Here is a 12,550-nt window from a genome sequence, read left to right on the forward strand (position 1 = left end):
AGAAGTCATTATCTCTTTCAGACATTTCTTCCTGTTGAAAATGGCCCTGTTTGAGCGAGGTAACACACTTGTGTGAGCGCCTGATTGGGGCAGAGCGAGCCCACACACACACACACACACACACACACTATGGACCTGATGTTAACATTGCATCTGTCGCCCTATTCTTAAAGGGACAGTTAAGCCAAAAAAAAAAAAGAAATCGGCATTTACTCTAATTACCCTAATGTTGTTCCAAACCTATAGGACTTTCTTGTGCGGAACAAAATATTTTGATGAACAACGAGACCCCAGACACTGAGGGGCCGTTTACAAGACACCACTTTTAACTAAAAACAGAAAACATTTTATGCTTTTTGGCCGTTCATTTACATGGCAACAGCATTTTAGGGGCCTGAAAACACAAACTTTTAAAAACAGGATTCAAAGTGCACGTTTTTGAAAACGATACCAATATATATAGTCTCCGTGTAAACTACAAAAAAGCAAATTTGTGAAACCGGTGACGTCATTACGTGTTTAGTCTATAGGCACGTAGTGTTTCTTTTCTAATCGTTTTTGCGGATCTTTGTGAACGGGGATCATTTTGACACCGTTGTCGTCTGTATGCGAAACGCAAAGGAAAAACTTTTCAGATTTTTGTACATCGTTGTTGTGTAAACGGACCCTTAAATTGTACGGATAGAGACAAACAAAAACATTTTTCAAAAGTTTTGGTGAGCTATCCCTTTAAGTGTATTTGCATGAACTTCAGTCATCAGAGCTTTAGATAAATTCAGATGGTCTACTCTACAGTGCTATTCCCAGCTGGAAAGTAAATGGGATAAAGTTCATTCCCAACTTCCTTAGGGTTTTTGGAGGTTGAGCAGTCAGGAAGCTTTACACCTGGGAAATTCAGTGTAAACACACCACAGATACACTAGAATTCAAAAGTTTGGGGTCAGTTAGATTTTTTTAAAAGATATTTTTAATCAGCAAGGGTGCATTAAATTGATCAAAAGTGGCAGTAAACACATTAATAAAGTTACAAAAGATTTCTATTTTAATAAATGCTGTTCTTTTGAAAATTGTATTCATAAAAAAAATGTTTCCACAACAATATGAAGCAGCACTGTTTACATCACTGATAATGATAAGGAATGTTTCTTGAGCAGCAAATAAGTATATTAGAATGATTTCTGAAGGATCATGTGACATTGTGATGATGCTAAAAACTCCCCTGTCCATCACAGGGATAAATTACCTTTCAAAATATATCATTTTTTATTATTGTAATATTTCACAATATTACTTTTACTGCCTTTTTGATCAAATAAATGCAATCTTGGTGAGCATAAAAGACTTCTTTAAAAAACCGACCCCAAACTTTTGAACTGCATGTATATGACCTTTTTTAATTACTATACATACTAAATGATATATCTACGCAAGCTTAAACTCACCTTACTGACGCGATTATGTCTCCTTATGACACACTGAGAAGCAGTACAGTGCAGCTGCATGACTTATGGAATAGTAAAACAGATCCTTCAACCTCAATTTTAAAACAGATTCTTCATAAATCCAGTGGTAGACACTTGAATAGAAGATATGTAGTATACTTGTGTGTGTGCATGTGGGTATGCAGCTGTACTGGTGTGGGGCTTCATGCTTTAGCCTGTTTCCATGACACTGAGCATTCCACTAGCTTTTAAGACTCACAAATGCCTGAATTCTCCAACATCAGGAGAGTAAAACGAGTCGTCTGCTTTTTTGAGTCCCATCCCCGCCAGCTCAAACTGCAGACCCTCTCGCCCTTCCACGCCTGACGGACTTTCCCGACAGGTATGATGGCCAGAAACAGGAAGCTACTTTTTGTCTGCTTAATTTCCTGCCTCACTCCAGGCCCTCTCCTCAAGTGAGCAAAGGGACTAAATGCAACTAAGCGCTTATCTTCAGCGAAGTGTTTTTCCCCATTCATTTTCTGGATTTTTTAAAATCTTTTATAAGTTTTAAAATCCATGAATCAAACCAACTTGGTCAGAGATTAATCATATAAAATTGAAAACCTGAACTATGAACAGCCCATGAAGCATTGCAAAATATGTGATTAAAAAAATGACAATATAAAATGATTGACTTATTGACTGAGGTACAAAATTCAATATTTGATAAGTGTATAAAATGCAACATATTTTAATGTATTGTAAAATATGCAACAATTTAATATATTTTAAATGTATTTAAAGTTTATTGTAAAATATTCAAATATGTAAGTTGTTTGAGAGTGTATGGATACTGACTCGATTACGACATTCGTACAGTTCTTATTTCCATGGTAACAGCGGATTCTCTGATCAATGCGCTGATCCAAGGGGAATCTCTCTTCAAGATTGTGATGTATATAGTTTTTCCACTGGGAATATTAAACAAACCTGAAATGAAGACATGAAGGTGTGACTTCATCATTATAATGATCATACAGTATATGATCATTATAACTATTTCTCTACGGAAAAAGTTCATGGGATTTGTAATTCTGAAACATACCGTTACACGCCACACTCAAGACTTCAAATGACATAACAGATTGTTTGTTCATCTACACTAGCATTAAAAAAAAATTGGTTAGTAAGATTTTTGTCAAAAGTCTTAGAAGTTTTAAAAATATGACAATACCAGCATTTCCCTCTAGCATTTTAAGCGCTGTTGAATGGATTCTTAAACACCTCTGGTTGGCCATTGCGTTCACATGCTCAACATATATGTCTCTGATTGGCCATTGTGTTCACACGCTCAACTTAAATGTCTGTGATTGGCTACAATGATACATGTCTTCACAGAGCGCTTGTTTTTGTCAACGTGTTTTTGATTATATCATTATAGCCAATCTTTATTATTTTAGAGCAAAAAAATACATTTTTAACAATGACTACTGTGGTGGATTTTTAATAAATAAGATAGTAAACTAATTTTTTGAATCTAACCTGTGTTAAACTTCTAACCTGAATCTAACCTGTGTTAAACTTCTAACCTTAATTTAACCTGTTAAACTTTTAACCTGACTTCTCCTTTGGGTCTAACATTATGACAAACACATACCTAACTTCCTCTTCTAGGTCTAAAAAAATTAACAAACTAAATGTTCCTTCTTCTTTTAGGTCAGGTCTTACTAACATTTTGTTTTTAGCCTGCATTATGTCATGATATATATTGAGTAATCAACTGACTGTTAACCCTTTACAATGTTTTTTGATGATGTTGCTTATGCCAGTAACAGAGGGTAAAGAAGGGAGGGGCTTGATTTACCAATTGAACCAATCATATTGATAGAAGGTGACATGTTAGTCACACTGATTTTATTTTGATGTGTCTGTCTTTGTCCTATAAAACCTGATGTATTCTTTTGCTTGGGTGAGATTCTCTTGAGTACTCTCCCGGCCATGAATAAAGAACTCAAAGGACATTTGCTGAAGTCTGTCTGTCATTTTCTGCTGCGCAGCAGGTGAGATAGTTTAGAGAAATAGATTATATATTGAAGCGTTGATTGGAGACGTTAGGGATCGTCGATTGGAGACGGCCCAGGGGGATCGTCGATTGGAGACGTTAAGGATCGTCGATTGGAGACGGCCCAGGGGGATCGTCGATTGGAGACGGCCCAGGTATTTATTAAGCGTCGATTGGAGACGGCCCAGGTATTTATTAAGCGTCGATTGGAGACGTTAGGGATCGTCGATTGGAGACGGCCCAGGGGAATCGTCGATTGGAGACTGCCCAGGTATTTATTAAGCGTTGATTGGAGACGTTAAGGATCGTCGATTGGAGACGGCCCAGGGGGATCGTCGATTGGAGACGGCCCAGGTATTTATTAAGCGTCGATTGGAGACGTTAGGGATCGTCGATTGGAGACTGCCCCGGTAGACTTAGGTCAGATGAAATAGGACTTAGTTAGGTTTAGGGAAAAATCTACGACACTACATTGCATATTTATAATCAGGCTTGTTGTTTTGTTAAAAAAAGAGGAAAAAGTGCACTTCAGTTGCATTTCATAGAAGAAATTTAGGGTTTGTTACACGACAACATACAGATGACAACGTAGTCAAAACAATCCCCATTCACACGTATCTGCGAAAACAACTAAAACTCTGTATTATGCTGCCAGGCCAGTAGTTGGCGATGTCACTCTGTAAAGAAACATTACGCGCCTATAGACTGAATGCGTAATACGCATGCGCATGACGTCACCGTTTTCACAAATTAGCGTTTTTGTAGTTTACACGGAGACTATCGATCTCAAAAACTTGCACTTTGAATCCAGTTTTCAAAAGATTTTGTTTACAGGCCACCAAAACGGTGTAGTCGTGTAAATGAACGGCCAAAACGCATACATTTTTTCCATTTTTAGCTGAAAACAGTGTCATGTACAAGGCCCCCCAAGTCATACAGTTTTGGAACAACATGGTAAAGGTGATGCCAGAATGTGATTTGACAATAATATGACGACAGCACTCGGGATGCAACAATATTGTACGTTTTCCATTCGCAAACAACGCATTCATGAGATTCATTGTTTTTCACCTCAGATTTTGAGTCCAGAAACTCTCATTAACTTCAGCATGACATTAACAAGAAAATGAACACTGTTTCTATTCAAGGACTCATGCATGATTCAAAAGTCTGAAAATAGAGAGACATTAAGTCATTGTACAGCTTCTGATTAGACAGCGCAGAACAGCAGTGACGTATTGAAGAATGGGTTTGGGAAGTTTCTGTGGGAAATCATCCAACAGGTTTGATGGATTCACCGAACAGAGGAAGGGTTTACTTTCCCATGGATGAAACGAGCCCTTTGTATTCCCACTCCTCTGGTGGGCCCTCTGTGGATTTATCTGAGATAATGTGAGCACAGACAACCTTATTTATCTCTCTTATTATGCTGCTTTTGTTTTGGCACCTTCTCACCTGCTCTGAGAAAGTTGTTAAACATGGTTGGTTGTTGTGGAGAGCTCATAATGACGGTACCTGACGTAGATGCCACGGAAAAAGCGAAATATGATACGAAGACCGTATTTGTGGCTGAACGACACTAAATGGTGAAATCAGACAATCATTTCTCAGGAGACCTGAAATGCCTTGTTATGAACAAGTCTACAGTCAGAGCTTAGGACTGGAGAAGATGAAAGACATCAACATCCAACACCCTTCTCATCTGGTTGCTCCCGTCTCTTGCTCAACACTGTTAGTCTTTTCTCTCTTGGACATTTCCTGAGGAGCGGTCTGCGCCACTTCCCTCAACATTCAGCCCAAAACTTTTGAAGTTTTAGAGAAATGATCTGCTCTCATTAGATTCTGGCAGCATCATAAAGAATTAGCAGGGTATGAAAGGGTAATTTTTCTTTAACTGATTTTTTTTTTTATATGTGCAGAAAAAGGTGCTGATGGTCAGGAGACTGGGGCTAGTTGTCACAGGAACTATATCTCAATAATCTATGAAGTGAAAAGTCCAAATACACGTGCTTGTTTTCTCTATTGGTGATTTTGAATGATTTCAAACATCTCATTCAAAACCTTCTCAAATTAGAATCATTAGAAAACATGTTTGCAAATTCTGTTTTCCAAACTAAAATTGCAATAATATTATCATATAGCTGTTGTGAAACAACTGAACACTATGCACACATCAGACAAGAGTCAACTGATCAAGGTAGATTTTAACTCTCAGGACGAGAATTTTTCAGAAATCTCGGGTCGAGGCACGTGGGTCAAGATGCCACACGTTTATGTATTTGTTCTTTTTGTTTTATTTTGTTCATTTTTTATTATTTTGCATTGGTCACATTCATTGCTTTGAATATAATGTTAAAAACTTACAATAAAATATAAATGAGAAAATGTACAGCTTAGATTTTGTTTAAAAACTTATAATAGGAATATTCCATTGTGACAGATAATGTGACAACATGCTTCGTTTTAGAAAAAAACTGTCAACTTGCCCAGTCTGTTTTGTGTAAACAGATACTGTACACAGAGTAATTATAACTTTGAGTGAAGAGTAACTGTTAAAACAGACAAAGGGGTGAATTCAGGTTGATTGTTGACTTTTCCCCAGTCATCTCAATAGCAAAAAGTGTCACAATCAACCTGAATTCACCCTACTTTACAAAGCTTTTAGTAAACAGTAACAAGTACTGTACCTAAAAGCACCAAGTTTGTTTGTACAATTGTATGTTTTCTGGGCATTTGTCGTATAAATACATAAATTCAAAACCATGGAATAACCTATAATAAAAGTCTGGTATTACTATCAAAATGGTACAATCACATAGGCTACTTTTCAAGGAAAACTCAATTGTATAAAGATAAACAGACGTTTGAAATAAACAAAACGCTTCGTTTACTTGTTGCATATTGTTGCGATGCATACATCAAATATAAATCAAATGACTAAATGTAAACGTAGGATACTACACAGGCATGTGATAGTAAACATGCTTAAGTATAGGCTACTTATCCAGACCCCTTTTCTTTTCCTTCTTACCTTCTCGTCGGCAAGGTGATCAGCGCAGGTAGTTGAGTTCTCTTTCTCCAGTGTTCTCCTCTTAACTTGTGTTGTCGTCTGTCTGTCTGTATCTTTCTTTAAATGTTAAACAGCCCACTCAACGCATCAAGGTGTGTGACATTAATGGAAATAAACTACATTAAAGTTTCGGACACGCGCGCGGCGCTTTAAATCCAATCTCACTGGCACTGGCACTGGCACGATCTCCAGCAAGATGGTTCATATGAATATTGCACTACAACGTGTTTTGTGTTTGGAGGATTGTGATTCACCGAAGATATTCAGTAGCCTACAGATCGGGTGAGTAAATCCATCCGATCCAAAAGCCCGTGGGAGGAGCTGCACGCCTCCTCTTCCTCCTCCTCTTGATCAGGCGTCATCAACGCGCTCCTAGTAATTAACAAACCACAGCATTCGTGAACAGTGCTGTATTTAAGTTCATAAATAAAGTAACGCTTTTTGACTTTCTCTGTTTGTGTAAATCTACTTATGGTTCAGTTCAGGGTATTTATTATTTAATTTTCAGTTCAGGGTATTTACACGTCTAGTAGGCTACAATTATGTGGTTTTGTTTTATTCATAGCCTATATACTTTTTTCTTGATATACCCCGAAAGATTGGAAGTGAATGTAACATGTGAAATGGCACATTGTAACATGACCATTATGACAGCTTAAAATGTTATCTGATCTAAAAAAAATATAGCCTACAAGACAAACTAAAATATTTTCTAAATAAAATACAATTATTAACTTTTTCATATAAAATAATGGCATTTTTTAATAATTAAATATAAACTCATTTTTGAGCTTTGACTACGAACACAGGAAAACACAGCTATACAACATAGTTCAAAACAAATAAATAATTAGTAATTTCTGAATATTGACTCTCAGTCTTTATTTTCTCATGTTTTCTCAATAGAATTAATAAAAGTATAGAATATAATAGCATATTTCTAATAGGGGCACATTGTAATGCAGTGTGACAACATACCCCACCTGCACAACTGGGATTTAAACCCAGCTAGTGTCTTCTGCTAGTTAGCGAAGCATTAAAGGACTATCTCAACTGTTAAATAACATATTGATTAAAATAATATCAGATTTGTCTAATTTTAAATAAACACAAAAAATAGAGATGAAAAAATTAACTTAAGTAAGAAATGTACTTTTGCTATGGTTTAATAAATGTCTATGGATATCTTCCAAGAAAAATAAATAATTTTGGCCCAATTTGTTCTCTATATAGTGTTGATATGGCAACTAGTAAATACACCAAGTTTCGTAATGCTAGCATGTGTGGAAGTATTTAAAACAAGTGTGTTACAACTAGCCCCGCATTACGTTGTGCCCCGCGCTCCCCTACAGACACTGAGTGTGCCGGATGGGCTGCCGCTTTTGCATAGTTGTTGCTGTTTAATAATTATTTGAAACTTATGAAACTGGCAGCTCCAGTAGTAAGATGAAAAAAATGCCTATCTTGAACCCTATCGTGGAAACTATGTATAAACCTTAATTAAACAATTTAACCCTTTGATGCATGAATTATGATAACCTCAGTCCTGTGTTTTTATTGCTCTTAGGGAATGAAAAACAAGAATTGATTTTTATTTTTATTTTTTTTTTACAAATTTTTCAAAGAGATCTTCAGATGTCCACTTGAGTGGACAGCATGCGGTTGGTTTAAACTTAAGATATAATATATTAAATATAAGACAATAATCAAACACTTAAAGTATGTGAATTTAACAAACTAATCAATACAATTATATCAAATCATGTGAAAACTATAAAATATATACAAAAAATATAAATGCAAAATATTGCAAAGGCTTCATACAACTTCATACAAGTTGCACTTCGCGTATCTTTGATATCAGAACATGAGGACGTGATTCCATCAGAATTTTCTACAGTCTGTCAAGGTACAACTGTGGAAACCACTCAGATGCTCCCTCCAGTGCACCAGAGTATGGAGATTTACCCTTATTAGCTGATAATTCTGATTATGTTCAAGATGGACATGCACATTTCTATCATAGCCCTCCTCTGAGAAAACCTAGCAATACGTTTTTTTCAATCTCATCTGAAATGATCAGTGTTGAGGGTAACGCATTACAAGTAACATGCATAACGCATTCAGATTACTTTTTTGATGTTACAAGTAAAGTAATGTGTTACAAGTAACATGCATTACCTAATCAGATTACTTTTTTATCTAACAAGTAATTAACTACAAGTAATGTGCATTACCTAATCAGATTACTTTTTGATGTAACGAGTAAAGAAACGCATTACAAGTAACATGCATTACGTAATCAGATTACTTTGTGATGTTATGAGTAAAGAAACACATTACAATAACGCACATTACATAATCAGATTACTTTTTGATGTTATGAGTAAGGAAACGCATTACAAGTAACATGCATTACGTAATCAGATTACTTTTTGATGTTATGAGTAAAGAAACGCATTACAAGTAACATGCATTACGTAATCAGATTACTTTTTGATCTAACAAGTAAAGTAATGCATTACAAGTGTCATACATTATGTAATCACATGACTTTTTCGAGGTCAATGAAAATTACATTCTAATAATACAAGTACATTTATTTACAGTAAAAAAAGTCACTGCAGATTAAGTTTTTAAGTTTTTAAGTTTTAAATTTCAAAAACAATATTCACATTATAATTATGAATTGTAGCTGAAATATAGCAATTGATGCATGACGTCCACTACAGTGGACATGTGATTAATCAGAGTTTTCTCTCAATCTAAAATCAAAACTTGGAAAATTTTACTGTGATATGACTCATTAGATATTGCTTGATGCTGCAATATTTTTTTTACCTACAAGAGTCTCCTAGGATAGAAGGAATGGGTGGATATTCCGGAGCAACTTGGCATGTCTGACTGACCCTTGGCCATCTTGGTTTGGAGGGGGAAAAAATCGAAACACAAAGGCTTGCCACTTGGTTGCAATTTATAGGATGATGCACCAGGGTCCAATGAAGAGGCTGATGTGCAACTTTGCCATAAAAACCCGTGCAAATTCAAGAAAATGCTTTTTTAATAGCTGTCCACTGTAGTGACCACTATGCGTGAAAGGGTTAATAATCAATTGGATTGGATGGATGGATGATTCATCTGTGAGCGCCATCTTCTGGTCAGACGCAGGAGTTCTTTCACCATAGACTGTAAAAAAAAATTTGGACGTAGTGTCCGTGACGTCACTCGTAGGTTTCTGAAGAGCATTTTTGAAGCCTAAAGTGGGCGGAGCATGGGGGTCTATGGAATTGACTCCCTTTTGGAGCCTGTCTCTAGCGGCCAGTCGATGAATTGCAGTTTAAGTCACTTCCGTATTGGCTTCGCGAGAGAGACTGGAAGGTTGCCGCTTGTTTGGCACGAGCGGAGCGTCACAGTGCATTATGGGTATTCTCTATCCTTTGAGCATACATCAGTTGTACACTCGTTATTGCGGTGCATTGTGGGATTGAATGAGTGCACTCAATAAAGTCCACTATCGTTTCTTTCACCACTATGCCCTCAAATAGTGCCCTATTTAAAGGGGGCGATTTCAGGCACAGCCTTCGACTTGAAGCGGCTCTGCACAGACTGATCAGTGTATGACATCAAAGTACCGCAAGAGCGATTAGAGAGCAGACGGCTCTGTAAGCTTTCAAATCGCTCTCGCAGTACTTAGATGTAATTCACCAATCGGTCTGCACAGTGCTGCTTTAAGTTGAACACGCTTAATATTTGGCCACAGCTTTCTAAAGGTTACATCATTATCCCAGTCGGTGGCGACAAGGGACTGTCTTATGAACAAGTCATTGATTCATTCAGTCAACTCACTGATTCGTTAAAAGAGTCGCTAAGAACGGAAACTTGATTATAAAAAAATGGGTATTTCTATAAATCAACTAATATGCGTCAAAAAGGAGTTTAACCATCATACGCTTGGCAACAAAGTCGATTTTGAACCAGATGCCTCGTTCATTCAATTCATTTACGAACGAGATCCCACTTCGTTCAGTTGTTATAAGTGGAGGGTTCCTTTAAGTCATGAGTCTCTGATATTAATGATCTGTCTCAAAATAATTACAAATTAACATTTTTACTAAATGTTCAATATTACTAATCAGGGCTGCTGCTAGCGGGCGAAAGGTGGTGACGATTCTAGTGGCCCCAAGCCTTAGGTTGGCCCTGCGATTTAATCCGAGGGGGACCCCCCCCAAAAAAGACCCCCCTCCCCAACACAATTTCAACCGAGGCGGAAAAATGCGATTTCAAGGGGACCCGAAGCAACAACCTGCACCGGGGCCCCGGATAGCCCAGCTATGGACCTGTGCACTAATAATAACTGGCCATGCTGTGTCTCTGTTCCTCAGCTCTGTCTGTCTACCTGAACAAAGAAAGCTTTTTCAGACTGCAGGCGGAGAGCCAGAGCAGAGCATCCACTGCTTCTATTCCAGGATGACAGTGAGAGATTAACCTCTGGCCTGAGCCAAGCTTGCATCACATCCTAATCTTTAACAACCTACTGGTGGACTGAAGCCGTCCTTCAGCAAGCGTGACTTTGAGTTAGACACACTAGCTGGGCACAGCTGTACACAGCATGTGTATTCGATGTGGGATTTTCTGATGTGCTGAGGTGTCAGGGTGATCGTTCTGCTCATATCAACTCCAGTCTGCTATGCAAGTCCATGGACAAGAACGTCTTACAATATATATAAGATGTATATAAGATATATAAAATAAGAATAGAATCATTTAGAATAAATTTATATAGTAGGCCTATAATAATTGTATTATTGGAATGATGATACCATGTTACATGTATTTATCAAATATAAATAATTTGTAATTACAACAGTTTCATTTTGAAATAGCTATGTAGGGAACCATCAAAACTGGAATAAGCAAAAAAGAAACCAGTTACAAAACTTCCACAGAAGGTTTTGCTACGGTTTATGCGTGTGAAACTAGCAGCACCTAGTGGTCACATTCGTAGTTGCAGGAACATGCAATCAAATACATAGAAACTTGTGCAAAACAAAAGTGAGCTGACATTGTCATACTTGTCCACAAGATTTCATTCATCTATTTTTGATGCTTACAGATTTTTTGCCTCTCCCACAAAATTGTGGTGTGTGCACAAAGTAAGTAGCCTACTATTTTTCTTGATAGTGTATTTTAGAAAATAAAGATTACTGTGATAAATAGTTGTTTCTTTTAGCTTAAACTGCTTGACGATATACTATAGTGTTTGCCATAGTCACAACAGAGTATCAGCTTGCAATGACAGCTCATGATCATTTAAAATAGTCTTTAGAGATCAGTGACACGATTAAAGGACACCTTAAGTTTACAGACACAGACCAGACTCCACCTTGACATAGCGATCATATCTTCTGTGGATTTGCTCTGCCTCCAGAGCACAAAGAACAGACAAAATCTTTAACATGTTGAGAGTGAAATTCCTTCTGTATGACGTAAAAGCTCACAATAGCTGGGCAAGTTTCCATTGATCTGAACCTCTGATACATTAGACTGCTTGCAGAACATTCATTCATAACCTGAAATATCCCACCCAACAGACATTTTAAAGTAACAATGAACAGAAACCCAACTACAATAGTTAAAATGTAGTCGAAAATGAAGGCTGGTTTTGATTGAAGTATGTGATTTTGGCAGACCAGTCCCTAATAAGTTGTTTATGGATATGTGGATGTAAACGACTGCAGGAAGAGCATCCTGTCATTTCCCCGGTACTCATTGTCTACATACATATGAATTCTACATTATTGTTAAATATAGATATACAAGGGTTGGGGTTGTAGGATTTTTTTAAAGACATTAATACTTTTATTCAGCAAAGATCCATACTTTTTTTTTCTAACTAGAAAGTAAAGTTTGTTGAGACAAACTTTTACAGTATGTTGGCTTGACAAAACCTTGTCTGAAAGTTTTCTTTGAAAAGTTCCTAGCAGGATGTCTTAG

General features: G+C 37.0%; 1 protein-coding gene across 3 annotated transcripts in view; it reads right to left on the reverse strand.

Moving 5' to 3' along the window:
• Positions 1-6,850, reverse strand: part of gdpd5a (glycerophosphodiester phosphodiesterase domain containing 5a) — a 30,229-nt gene extending 23,379 nt beyond the window's left edge. For all 3 annotated transcript variants that reach the window (XR_014604634.1, XM_084104284.1, XM_084104283.1), the window contains exon 1: positions 6,518-6,850. The gene's annotated coding sequence lies outside the window, so the exon portion shown is untranslated. The remainder of the gene's footprint in view (positions 1-6,517) is intronic.
• Between the last annotated feature and the right edge of the window lie 5,700 nt (positions 6,851-12,550).

The sequence above is a fragment of the Abramis brama genome (genome assembly GCF_963993115.1).
Source record: "Abramis brama genome assembly, chromosome: 25".
NCBI classification, from domain to species: Eukaryota; Metazoa; Chordata; class Actinopteri; order Cypriniformes; family Leuciscidae; genus Abramis; species Abramis brama.